This window comes from Neopsephotus bourkii, unplaced genomic scaffold, assembly GCF_033783945.1.
Source record: "Neopsephotus bourkii isolate Nb327-2 ecotype Australia unplaced genomic scaffold, CSIRO-AGI_Nbou_v1 NB_803, whole genome shotgun sequence".
NCBI lineage: Eukaryota > Metazoa > Chordata > Aves > Psittaciformes > Psittacidae > Neopsephotus > Neopsephotus bourkii.
The window spans coordinates 103,764-117,552 of NW_026901299.1; the positions used below are offsets into that span (position 1 = coordinate 103,764).

At 40.7% G+C, this 13,789-nt stretch overlaps 1 protein-coding gene across 4 annotated transcripts in view; it reads left to right on the plus strand.

The window, feature by feature from the left end:
- The window catches only part of FBXW11 (F-box and WD repeat domain containing 11), a 76,847-nt gene that overhangs the window by 3,294 nt on the left and 59,764 nt on the right, over positions 1-13,789 (plus strand). For 2 of the 4 annotated variants that reach the window (XM_061355444.1, XM_061355446.1), the window contains exon 2: positions 5,261-5,340. The exons of the other annotated variants lie outside the window; for them this stretch is intronic. The gene's annotated coding sequence lies outside the window, so the exon portion shown is untranslated. The remainder of the gene's footprint in view (positions 1-5,260; positions 5,341-13,789) is intronic. 4 annotated transcript variants of the gene reach the window in all.

A 13,789-nucleotide genomic window follows, 5' to 3' on the forward strand; every position in this document is an offset into this window, starting at 1 on the left:
TACCAGCACACTTTCCAAGTAGGTGGTAATTAGCTTCTTAGTTTGTGTTAAAGGGGCTGTAAAAGAATATGTAAGTATGGTAAATACATATTTTTTTCTATACAGCATGAAAGGTTTTGCATTTATGGGGTGAACTGTGTGCAGCATAAGATACGGATAGCATAAAAAAAGGCAGATCTCTTGCTCCCGGGCTCTTGTACCCACCAGACACCTCTGGGACACAGTTACTGAAGTAGGAAGCCAACTGTGTGTAAATTATTGCACTTGCTGAGCTTATTATCATCTGTCTTTGCGCTGTGTCCTTGGTGCGCATGCTGTTCTCCAAACACAGATACTGCTGCTGCAGAGTTGACAGTTTGAATTCAAAATAATGCTTCTCCATGATGGTGGCATGAAAAGGTTATAGAAAGAATATGCCTAAGGATAAAACTGACAAGAGCTTGCTTACGCTGTATCATCATTTGTACCTTAAAGGTGTAGGTATGGAAAATATTCTTCCTAATATGCTACCTTCAGTGGTTAGAATGTGTCTTTGTCTCATAGAAGTGTCCAGTGTTTATGTGCCTCTGTAAATAATAAATGAAAAACTATAATTGAGTGTCTTGCCAAAAGTCTTTCAGTTTCTTCTGGCAGAACTTTCATATGAGCTGAAGGTCTTCAAGAGGTAACAATCTCTGGATGAAGTCAGCAGCAATTTGTTCTTTAAACTGTGCCAGCAGTACCTGAAGTTCCTTGGGTTACTGCAGCTGGAGATGGCTGTGCCCCCAAACTATTGAAAGCTTTAGAACACAAAATAAATCTTAGCGTTCTGTTTGGAAACTAAAATGTAGCTGCTGTGTGTATCTCAGTAGGGCTGTAATATTCTGTCTTTTTTTATTTCCCTGTCTTAATGGTTGCAAGCCAAGCAGCAGTTAATTTTTGTGTGTCTTCCCACATATTCTTAGAGGAATACTTAAATGAGTTTAGTTTTGTAGCAACAGAGATACAGCTGGACTAGGCCACAGTCATCTTTGCATCTGAAACAAAGGAGGTACTTGTTCTAGCTGAAATGTGACTGGTTCTTAATCAAAGCCTGGGAGTAGACAGAGCTAGTAAGATGTTTGTAAACCTATGTGTAAACTAGCTGTGCTTTCTTTAGTAGGATAAGAATTTATTTGCTTTGCAGTCATCTTTTTTTAATTGTCAATAGCTAAATTAGAGTTGGGAGCTGCGTGTCAGACAGTGAAGCATGCAGTTGGTGGCATGCTGGGCAGTTTGGGAGGAAAAAAACATCTAGAGCAGATCTCTGAAGAGGTGGTAGTTACATGGCTGTGGGAGGGCACGGATGAGCCTTCAGGGCAGAGGATGGAGGATCTGTGCTAGCAAAATGACAGTCACATTTCAGAGAGTGCCTGTAAAAAGGATACAAATATAAAGAGAATGAATTGCTGTGACTTTGGCAGCGGTGCAGAAAATGGGAAGGAAGAGCTTAAGAAAATGAATTGGAGCAAGGCAAGTGTATTCCGAGCCAGCAGAATGATGATGAAATGAGGGAAGTAGAGAAAGAAGTGTGGAAAGCTGTATCTTTTGGAAAGGGTTAGATGAAACAATAGACTGACTGGAGAAATGAGGTGGCAAAGGAAAGAAGGAGAATACAAAGATGCAGAAGCGAGGCTATAAAGAAAAAGGTTGTCTGAAGTTTGTAATCATTATGGCAGCAGCTGTTTTTACAGGGGAAGGAAAACTGCAGATGCTCCATTTGTAGGGAAAATTCTGAAACTAAATTGCTTTTAGCTCTTAATAGAAAGAAGTTAGAGTTTCTTGGGGAGACTGAATGCTGGTGTTTTACCAAAGGCTTTTTAAACCTCATTTGAGATTTGGAGAGATTCCTGCCTTTTTTTTTGCCTCACAGTGCAATTAAATTGTCTAACAAGACTGAATTTCCCAACCTTTGCAACAGTGCTGAGCAAGTGAGCAAACATGCAGCAGAGAAAGTTCCCTTGCTGCCTGAAACACGTGTAAAGCTTCCTGTGTGTGTGAACACGATGTGTTCCCTGCAAGCTCTGGCTTGGAACTGCAGGTCCTGAACCATGCTTGTAAATCCAGTGTCCAGGTGGAATGAGATCACATCTCCACAGGCATGCTGGAATGTGCACCAGCTGCCCTCTCTGAAGTGCTATTGGGTTGCTCCTTTAAAACGTTATGAAGATGTGTGGCATTGCTGCTGTTCAGCCGTGCTGGCTGCATCCCTCAGGCAGAGCTGTTGAATGTTGCTAAAAATTTGGGTCACTGATGAGTGTTGCAAGCGGCATCTTGGCAAAACAAACTGCCTTGTTCCAAGCTGAACACTCAGAGACTTGGGGATGTTCTTTGGAGGATGGATGGAACTTTTCACGTGTTTTGTCGGTAACACCTTTGCTGCTTGTTAAGTCAGCTTGATGTACGTCTTTCGATGCATTCCGTTTGATTGCTGCGGAGTTTAGAGGTCACTGTTGCTTTGGCGTTTTCTTCCTGTGCTGCTTGGAGTGCCTGTGCAGCAGGCTGCAAAGCGAGATTGCTGATGGGTTTAAAATGAAATGCATGCTGCAGCAGATGTGCCAATGCGAGAAGAATGATGTGTGGGAGAGAATAAGAGACCATGGTTATAAGAGGGCTGCTCTGTGACAAGGAATTTGTTTAGTTGCAAGGGAGCAAAATGAAAAGAAATGAGAATATTTATGGAGTTGTTTAATGCTGATTAGTAACAACACTTTATGTTACAGGGTTTTTTTTCCTCTGGCAATGTCTTCTTTATAACTAATGCCACTGTTTATGTTGCTGTATAATTTGATTTCTCGGTTTGATTTTCATGGTATTGATACAGCTTCATTATTCACAGAAAATCCACTTTTTCTGGAAAATCCCTTCCTTCCCCAGCTTCTTGGTGTATTTCTGAGCTCAGTGGTGTGACATCTGACAGCCTACTCTGTTTTCCTCTACTACTTCCACACAGTTCCCAGTACATGTAGTGCCTGACCAAGGCCAGATAAGGCAAAAATAATGCAACACCTTTTGTATTTTAACAACAAAAATCTGCTGAATCTTTTGGAAGCTTAATTTGCTTCTCATGCAGGCTACATTAGCAATGGGGATGATTTAAGGTGTGTTGTTTCTTCATGGCTTTCTTAATTCAGGTCCCCTCAGGACTTGCATCCTTGTGCTTCTACCCCAGGAAATTAACATTTTTATTGGGGATCACAGACTAGTTCAGCTTCCCAGGCCTGTTATTTGTATGAATACAGACAGAAGTGTGTAGGATATATGTTGGTATCTACTTGCTAGGAATAGGGACTGATGTGCTGTCTGGTAAACCGGTGGAAGAAAAGCTTTTCAGGCTGACTTTTGGCTGTGGCAGTGCTGCAATACCTTGTTTTCCTCATTGACTTGGAAGAGAATTGCAACTATATATTCAGTGTCATGAGTTCTGGGGCTGCATTCTCAGTTTCATCCTTCTGAGCAGTTTTGAATATGGAATTTTGGTGCAGAAGAAGTTACGACAGCTTGTGCTGCTTGCATGTTTGTGAAGCATACATTTGGATTTCAGAGTGGCTTGCACGATGGTGCTGGGTTCACATCTTCTATCCTTTTTGGTCGAGCCAATTTAAAGATCTCAGACAAAAATACTTCAGCTCTTTGAAAATCTATATTCGGAATCTATTTGCAAAACTTACTAAGTTACAATTACAACTCGTGTTAGATAGAGTCTTTTACACCATTCTATTTGGGCAGTGGAGGACTAGCACACTCGATATTCAGGCTGTCTCCATCACACCAGTACTTCTCGAGGCAAAAATCAGACCTGTGCTCTTAACACTTGCAAATACTTCTGAGGAATGCCTTCATGGTGAAGGGCCTCTCCTTCCAACACCCCACTGGCTCTGTTGAGATTGAGCAAATCAGAACATTTATGTAATTTCGATAGCTGGCTTCTTACCGAGCTATATTGTACTCTTAAAACTGAGTCATAGGCCTTGACATCTCACTACTTTACTTGGCAGCCTTTAAAATCATAGATTGGACATGGTATTAGACTTACAGTGCTGCTTTGTCCTTGAAATGCCACCTTCTTATCAACCATTGCTTTACCAGTGGTAGAAAAGCAGAAAATCCCCTCAGGATGAAGAGGCTCTGTTCTTTGGGTAGCTCTGGGCAGTCAAGAGACTTGATTGTCCTCATCAAGATTGTTTCTTGGCACAGCTGTGAGTAGTGGCAGTTTCTCCCACCCTTCTCCAAGCTGCTGGTCCTTTGAGACATGGGGCGCAGTGGAGGCTGAAGAACGCTTGGGTCAGCTCTTGAGAGGGGTTGGGGAGGCAGCCGTGGCATGTTCTTTTGTGGATGTTGCAGCATTATGTACTAGAAAACATAGCTATTGCTTCTGACTGCTGTTAGGAGAAATTTTGTGTGCTGTATCTCAACCTTTTCGAAGATCTGACTGGAAAGTACAAATCTGGTCTCTAGGATCTGTGTTCGGTTACTTACATAGTGTGAGATTTCTGGGGGCTCTATCTTCTCTAAGGTGTTATTGTTAAAGCTGTTTTAAATTAGTCACTTGTACCCTTAAGTGTGCTGCTAACAGTACTGGATGAAGGCCTTTTACCATCTTGCTCAGCAAGAGGCGACTTTTTCCTGTCTCAGGAGTAGTGTGCCTTGGGTTACTCTCTTCTAGTTCTAGATTGTTTTCCAGAGACACAGTGATACTGAAAATTTACTGATGTCAGTGCTGTCATTCAGATTGTAAGTGTCTTGAAGACTCCATCTTTGTGCTGCAGAACCATAAGACAAGTAACATCATCTTGAGTCTGGAAACAGGGAAATAATCGCTGCAATAGAATGCTTTAGAGCATGCATATGGCAAAGTCTGAGAACGCTATTGGACTGTGCGTTACTGTTCTGGCAGTTCATGGAGCAGGCTTGTGAGCTGTAAGCTGGTCATTTTAGCATTTGTGTTGTTACTTGCATTGTAGTCTCTTCTCATCTTCCTTATCTTTGTGAGCTGTAGTCCCAAGGCACTTGTGCATCGGGTGATCCAGGGCAGGGGAAAGAGCAAGTTCTTGTCTGTCAGTCTGTTTCTTTGTCTTAGATCCACCAATCCAATGTCCTCACTAACGTAGTTGTTATGGAGTGGTGAGGTGCCCAGGCTGCTTTGTCTCTCTAACAGCATTAGGAGTACGTAATTGGGAGTTCGTTCAAGAAAGGAGTAGATACACCAAGCTGAAGATGATTGGCTGCTCTCTTTTAACAGACAAGTCTGAGAAGGAAAACCCATTCGAATCCCCTTTCATTGTGGATTGGTGGATCTGAAGCCCAGAAACAAAGTTTCAGGTAAGAAGTCACCCTGTACTATATCTTGCTGCTTCTGCTTAGATGAGTTTGTCCGCAAATTCAGTATCTTGCTTTAACTGCTTAATGTCCCTAAAGTGTTAGAAGACACCACGTTAGCTCCCGAGCTTAGAGAAGGGAAGGGCATATTCAGTAAAAATGCATGCAGCTTGTTAGGAAATCGCGTGCCTACTGTGAAAAGCAGAGATAGGGATTTAAGGTAAACTTGTCTTCTGCGGAGCTGGAATTCAGGATCTGCAGGTACATTGGCATTAAGCAAGTGGCTCACAAATCCTGCTTCTGAAAGGTGAAAGCAGTCCTACCAGTGACTTGACTGAACTTCTCAGTTGAATTCAGGAAAGTAATAGCCATCTGCTCTGCTTTCTAGCCATGTCCTCTGCTGAGTTCATCAGAAACGTAGAGAACTTTTCTAGTTCATAGTACAAATTCCAGTAACTTTTTTCCTGCTGAAATGCCGCTTGAAATTCTGTCATGGGCAGCACTGGAGTCAGCCTTTTCAATCCTCCATGAGGTTTCAACCTACAGTTCTGTTCCTAGCTGGTATCAAATCATAGCTGAGCCAGGTGTAAGGCATCATTTGTAAGAGAAGTTTTGAAGTTTATTTCAGAGTAGGGGAGTGTGGTTGTATTTTGGGATGACTGTAAAAGGCTGCAACACACTACGTGAAGGACAAGTTGGGAAGATACTTGTGTGCGATAGGAAGGAAGGCTGAGTTCCTGTCTGATAGGAAAGTCATGCAAGTTACATACCTGTTGTGAATGGGAGACCTGCACCTCTCCTAATGCCCAGCTTTATTGTAAGTTAGTGCTTTAAGGAACTTGACAACTTATTCTTAAAGATAGTATGAAGCAGTATGCCTCAATCCCTTTTGATATTAATAGCCATAACACAGCTGCTTGAGTGTTCTCTTTTGTAGACAGCTATTAAATCGAATGTTAAGGCCTCAATATTTAATCTACCGTAGAAGATACTCCTGTAGGTGCTGTTGATCTCATGTCTTGTTTTAGCTCTGCGTTTGTTTTGCTGGCGTGGTGTTTTGTGAAAAACTTATACTTGAATGTAATTGATGAGCACATTTATAATGAATGAATTATGTACAGGGTGATGTTGTGTCCTGGTTTGATTCTCTGAGTACTTGAATTTTATTTGGTTAGGGTGGAGAAGCCTGGGGCATGCTTTTTTAGTACAACTCTTTAAAGAGAATCTGAGGGAAAATGGAAAGGAAATAGTTATTAACCTCAGTCTGACACATTTCTTGCAGTCCCATCTAATAAGAAGTTGAAGTTGTTACCCACACCCATGAGACTCATCTTGGAGTTAACACCGCAAAATAACATCTTCCCGTGGATTATTTGCTGTTCAGGGTGTGACTTTTTCTAAACTGAGAGAGTGGGGAGGCAGAAGTGAACTTGGCATTCTTGAGTGATGGAAACCGAAAAGAGGAAGTAATTTAAAATACACTGGAGGGGGCTGAGGGGGGGAAGAGGAAGCATAAATGTGTACTCCCGCTGATTAAGATCCCTGATGTTATGATGTTTAATACTGCTTTTTGAAGTATGAAACAGGCCTATCAAAGGCAGTAGGAAAGAGTAAGTTGAACTCGAGTGCGAGTATATGCAGGTTAGAGGCTTAATTCTTGCTCAGGTTTTGAATCTTTCATGTCAGAAAGTAAAATGTGAGTTGGCTATCAAAGGCTATATAACTGTTCCTCTGCAGCATTTGATGCATAGGCCCTGAATGTGCAACTACCGTGTTACAATGTGCTGAGCCAGGCTTCGTGTGCATTTGAACTTGTCAAGTTAAAGCGCACGCTGCCTTGTCTAGACTAGAGTTTTTTTAGATGGGGTTAATACTAGGTTTTTAGGCCTCATGCTTAGACTCTTTTTTCATATTAAGTTTTTAAGATAACTTTTAACATCTTAGACAAGTTTCAGATACATTTTTTAAAGTGTTTAACTTGTTCACTCAAAATTTCTGTTATTTCAGTTGGCAATGCTAGGTCTCTTTTCATGTTTCTCTTTTTTCTGCCCGCCTCCCCCCCCCCCGATGCACCATGAGCAGGTGTGTTGCTGTCTGTAGATGCCTGTAACACCTCTGTTCCCGCTGCAGAAGAGCATGGGAAAGCCGTTTTTCTTTTGAAATGGCCTTTTTTCAGTTTGTCACAGGATGTGTTAATGCAGAAAGCACTGTCACACTCCTGGAGTTTTGAAACTCTGGGAATCGGGGTTGTTTGTATATGAAGGAATCAAGGCTTAGTCTAAATCCTGTGTACTTTGGGTAATATAGGTGATTTCAGGTAGCATTCAGAATGACTTATGTAAATGTATTAGGATTTTCTTCCTAGTCTGTTGTATTTTCCTGGAAGCAAGCTGCTCCATTTCATGAGTCTTATCCTGATGAATAAACTATAATGGAGTAAGATTGTTATTATATTCAAATAAAGCATTTAATCTTTTCTCCACTGAACCCATATTCCTTTTGTAGCATTTGTTTTGTTGTAGCAAGCGCATACTTTGATCTTCAGGAGCAGAGTGGGACTGCGTTATCGATCACTCTTCTGTGAATTCCTTGTCCTATCTAGAACAACGGTGTGGTAATGAGGAGAATTTATCTAATGAATTATTTACCCTTTGTCTTGCTTTAAATTTCCTGATTCCTCACTTAGTCTGTGTTTCCCCCCAAATGCAAGAAGCTGACATGCAGATCTTGAATGGCTGTTGGAAGGTTGTAACATTGAGCGATTTTTGAGTGGCAGTCACTTAGCTAAATAGCTTGTTTTTTTCCTAATGGAAGTGTGACTCAGCTATTGGAATAATCAAAAACATTTCACAAGTTAAAATGAGTTTGCTGCTCTGCGGATACTTATTTTTGAGAAATTCACTTTTGCATTTGTTTTTCATTGAAGGACAGATATGTAGTAGTAGAGGGATGTAGCTTTTCTTGTGGCAGAACACTGTAATGCATATGTAAAACTCCATGGTTTTGGAAATAATGCTGTCTGAATGGTACTTGAACAACCTTCCAAATCAGACACTCAAGGCTGGATGTGAGGTTGCGTTTTGGATGTGGAAAAGGTAGTGATGTGATGGCACTGATCCCAACAAACTTGTATGGAGCATGTGAATACACTGCACCTCTCAAGGGACAACTTGGTTTTGAAATGAGAATAGGAAGAGTACAAAGTACTACTATTGGTCTGACGTAAATTGTTTCTTTGGTTTTGAGTAACTCAGCAATGATACTCAATGTTGTACCAAAACATGCAGTGCAGTGAAAGTGTTACCATGCCAAGCCAGGCTGTCACTTGCAGAACATGTGGGTTTGTGTTATGTGCATGCCCCCACACAATTTCCGATTGAGTACTCATGCTTAAGAGGGTACTTTGACACTTTTCCACCTCTTGCAAATAATTCAGACCGCTTGTTCCAGTATCTGGTTGGTTCAACACTGTTCTGCCTGTCACTGCTTTGAATAAATCACTGAAGGTAAAAACGCCAGGTAAGATCTGGGTGATATCCCAGCTAATGAAAGGGGATGGTGTTTGAGTAGTTGGAAACTCTTCCCTGCTGAGTGTAAAATAATACTGAAGGCCTTTGAACAGTGTCACTGCTTTGTGTTTGGTTTAATGGCTTATTGTGGTTAATGCTGATTTTTTTTTAGAAACTAGGATCTGAGCTTGATACTGAATTTGGAACACAGACTTGGGAGCATGTAGCTTTCATAAAGGGTTGTACTGGCCTTCAAGTCTAGGTTTGCTTTCCAGAATACCCCTCTTTTCAGCATTAAATCTGAGTCACCGAGCAATGTGTCTCATTCCCAGCCATAGAGAGGGTTTCAAGTAACAGCAGTTAGCCCATACATTCATCAGTACTAAGTTTTAATGGAAAGAAGTATCACATCTGTTGGTTCAGGCCTAAATCAAAGTAAACTAAACAGTAAACTACTGGTGTTGAATAAATAGCATGTGAGTTGCTTACAGCTAAAAACCCGAAGAGAATTCAAAGTGAAGGCTGGAGCAATTTGGTTGTACCTTTTTTTTTGCCAGTTCAAATCTTGATTCATAGCCCTTTGGACATAGAATTATAGAATAGTTAGGGTTGGAAAGGACCTTAAGATCAGCCAGTTCCAACCCCTGCCATGGGCAGGGACACCTCACACTCAACCATGCCACCCAAGGCTCTGTCCAACCTGGCCTTGAACACCACTAGGGATGGACCACTCTCAAGTTCCCTGGGCAACCCATTCCAGTGCCTCACCACCCTAACAGTAAAGAACTTCCTCCTTATATCCAATCTAAACTTCCCCTGTTTAAGTTTTAACCCGTTACCCCTTGTCCTGTCACTGCAGTCCCTAATGAAGAGTCTGTCTCCAGAACCCTTATAGGCCCCCTTCAGATACTGGAAGGCTGCTCTGAGGTCTCCACACAGTTTGTCTTCTGGTTTAGCAACTTCATTTGCCAGCTCCTTCAGGACCTATGGATGGATTCCATCAGGTCCCATGGACTTGTGCATGTTCAAGTTCTTAAGATGGTCTCAAACCTGGTCCTCTCCTGCAGTGGGCCAAAGGTCTTCATTCTCACAGTCCCTGCCTCTGCTTTCCGAGACTTGGGTGCTGTGGTCAGAGCCTTTGCCAGTGAAGACTGAGGCAAAGAAGTCATTCAGAACATCAACCTTCTCTAAATCCAGGCTTGCTAGTTCTGATAGCTTCTGGAGAGGACCAAACTAACCCTGCTGAGGAGCTGGTTTGTTGTCACAAGAAAGTTGTGAAATGCATTTCAAGCTTTAGGATTTGTAAACTTGAATGGTTTCTTAGGTTCCTAAGATCTATTTCATTTTGTAATGAACTGCACAAGAAAGTTGTTGCAGGAGGAGTGAGCTAATATGATTAATAAAATCAGTGATGCTCTTTGAGAAACAAGAGGGGAGTAAATTAACTCCTTCATTTGTTTTACTGTATTTTTCTTTGGAATTATAAAATGCCCCCCTTACCACTTTTTTTTTGGAGTAGGCTTAGAAGCTGATTTTCAAAAGCAAAGATGTGTTTGCCTTGAGAACAGAATGCCCAAACTGCAGTTATAGCAATATAAATCTTGTCTAAGTAAAATGAGTGTGGAGAAAAGGGTTAAGGAAGTGCTGTCATTCTTAATTATGGTATTGCAGTATTTCTCTCTGGGTATCAAAGGTGTATTAGCTCTGTCAGAACATAGGAAATAGTCCATATTAATTTCTTGAGCAATTTAGTGGATTTTATAGGATGAATCCTTTTTTTTCAGGGGTATATATGAGGACGTCTTTAAGACATAACTTAATTTCAGAAGCACGGAAGTGAAAGGTTTCTGGGCATTTTATTGTGCTTTAACAAAACAGCATTACTGTAAACCCATGGAAAGTCCTAAGTTGAACTTTCTTTTGGTGCCTCTGTTGTAAAAGTTACCACCTACAAAGTTGATTTATTGGAAGAACACTGCTGTGTGCATTTCTATAAGAAGCTTGCACAGAATCACAGAATGGTTTGGGTTGAAAGGGGCCTTAAAGCTCATTTAGTTCAAAGTTTCTGCCATGGGTAAGGACACTTTCCACTAGGGCAGGTTACTGAAAGCCCCATCCAACCTGCTGCTTAGCATCTGGGCTTTAAAGACATTGGAGCATATCCTTTTTACTGATATTACTAAGAATTTATAGATTTGAGTGTAAATGCAATCATTTGCAGAGGTTTCTTAAATTTGAGATTGAAAGTTTAAAACCTAAATCTTGAAATGTAATTCCTGAGGCTAGACCACCAGAGCAGTTCTTGGTGTATTGAACTAAAATCAGTCATAGAATAATAAAATTAATGCATTCATCTTTTCAAGCATAAGGCATTTAAATACCAGAATGAGGTTTCCATGTTTGTAGACTTTCAGCATCGTTCATGCCCTGCCCTACTGCTGTGGAGCCCCCTCTTTGACCTACTCCCTCCTCCCCTTCAGTCAGGGCTTTAGGTGAACATGCAGCTATCTTAATGGGAGTCTATTGAAACTCTGTATTGCAACTTAACTCTAATTTTAAGGAAAAAGCTTTGATCGACTTTATCTTAACTTGTATGGTTCTGTGGTCTGCTGGTGGGGTTGATACTGGTTTATAAGTGCATTTATTATTATGCCCATTGATCCTTTTCCCTTCCCCAGACTCTGTTAAATGGGATCCTGCTTAAAGGCAAGTAGAAAGTGAAGGTGTATTTCAGGCCCTTGTTATGTGAAAATGAAATCTTTAGTATGCTGTTAGGTTTTTATTCATGACAGTTACAAGCAGGCAGGGTCAAGAGGAAACAAGTCAGTGAAGCACACAAATACTTGTGCATTCCTGTTTCAGTGTGAAGTAGAATGCAGTATTTAATTTCTACTATTGTGCAATATTGTTGCTACAGTGAAGTGTCCAGTGGTTTTTATAAACCCTTTTATTCAGGGTTTCGTAATACTGTAGAAAGTGTTCTGGGGGGCTTAAGCTTGTCATAGAAATCTGGCCTCTGTGGCTCATGTATTTTTGACTGAAATTAGAAATTGTTCCTTAGTTACCCATATTTCTCTTAAGTTTCTAAAATTTGGCTTACTTAACTAAAGTAGAACTTAAAAGAAGACAAGTCCAATAACCTAAGTTGGGGATTTTTAGGTTGTAGTCTGTGGACTCCTGGAAGCTTAGATTCATTATGTACATTACACGGGTTTGTCCACCTTATATGAGAATCTTGGGAGAGAAGTTTGTTGTGTTTCTTGATCAGTGATTTTTACCAACTGATGCTGATGAGCAGAACTATGTAATCTACCAGGCCTGTATGTTTAAAAAAAAAATAAGAAACTATTTGGGCCTTCATATCTGCAGCAGTGCCCTGAACTTTGATGGTTCAGTGTTGCAGAAACAGTATTCAGGCGTTGTGCCAAATGGGATTAAAAAATGAAACAGATGAGAAAGGAAGTTTCTTCAAATATAGATGCTTGTTCTGAAGCAGAACTGAAAATGGTCTATATAAGATCCCGCATCCTCAATATTGTGATCAGTGGGTTTGAATAGTACATCCTATATTTCTTTCAAAATGCAAATACCTTCTTTAGTGTCTCATTGAAATGAATTAGGAAATTAGTTTCCCTAATGGCATTGGGAACTAAATGTCAACTGTTTGGGTGAGAATGTGTCAAAGGAAACGATTGCAAAGTACTTACAGATGTATTGGATTAATTACTTGATGGCTAAATAAGAAACTTCTAATAATAAGAATTTTGATAATGAATAAAACAACATTTTTACCTCTGTATGTAAGATGTATGCACCCACTCTTCACATGACAAGTGCATAGTACAGAAAAGCTACATGGAATCAAACCTTGCTGGATGAGAGGGAGAATTCCAGTGTGTTTTGGTGCTTCTAGGGTCCTGGGTGTGCTTTAATTTTTCATCTTAATGCAGAAATAAAAATATTAGTCTTTCTTCTGTTTTATTCATAACATGAAATAAAATACATTAAAGGGCCTGCAAGAAATTTGTGAAGGGACCTTTTTTTACAAGGTTGTGTAGTAACAGGACCAAGGGGGGATGGTTTTAAACAGAGAGGAGATTGAGATGAGCTCTTAAGCAGAAGTCTTTCCCTGTGAGGGTGCTGAGGTGCTGGCAAAGGGTGCCCAGAGAAGCTGTGGCTGCCCCATCCCTGCTAGTGTTCAAGGCCAGGTTAGACAGGGCTTGGAGTAGTGGAAGGTGTCCCTGCCCATGGCAGGGGTTGGAACTGGATGAGCTTTAAGGTCCCTTCCAACACAAAGCAGTTTGGGATTGTATGAGAGAATGTTTGTAAGAAATGTTAACCTCTTCAGTTGCTTTGGGCTCCCTGCTTCCCTCACTGCTGGCACAAACCACTTCCACTCAGTTTTCACCTCCAGTTATTCCACTTTCAGTGTTACCTGTGTGGGATTTTTGTTTTAAAGATTTGTCATTTGTTTAATTTCCAAATTAAATTGAAAGCCTGCGTGAAAAATATTGACTACTAAGTCTGTGCCAAATTTTAGAGCTGGGTTTGTGCACTGCTTGGTAGGCAGGAATTGAGTCCTTCTCCCTAACTTTATGTGGTAGTTATGTAGCATATGTGCTATTTTGTCCTTAAAAGGAACTGTGAAATACTGTCATGGGGCTATAAAAGGTTTGGGGAGTCTTCATCATATTTCTTCAGCTTCGGAAAAGGAATAAAATGTATTTCCAAACTTTTCCTAACTTGTGTCAGCAATGTGGAGTCTGCTAGTTAAGCTTGGTTCTTTGTTGTTTGGGTGGTGTTACAAGTAATTAATGTAGTTAGGGTATAATTTGGCTTTAGGCTACCCTCAACTGATAACACAAACCTTTTTTCCCTAGTAACCCATTTGTTTAATCAGGAGGCCAGGCATTTCGACTAAACAGAACTTGGTCTTGCAATTT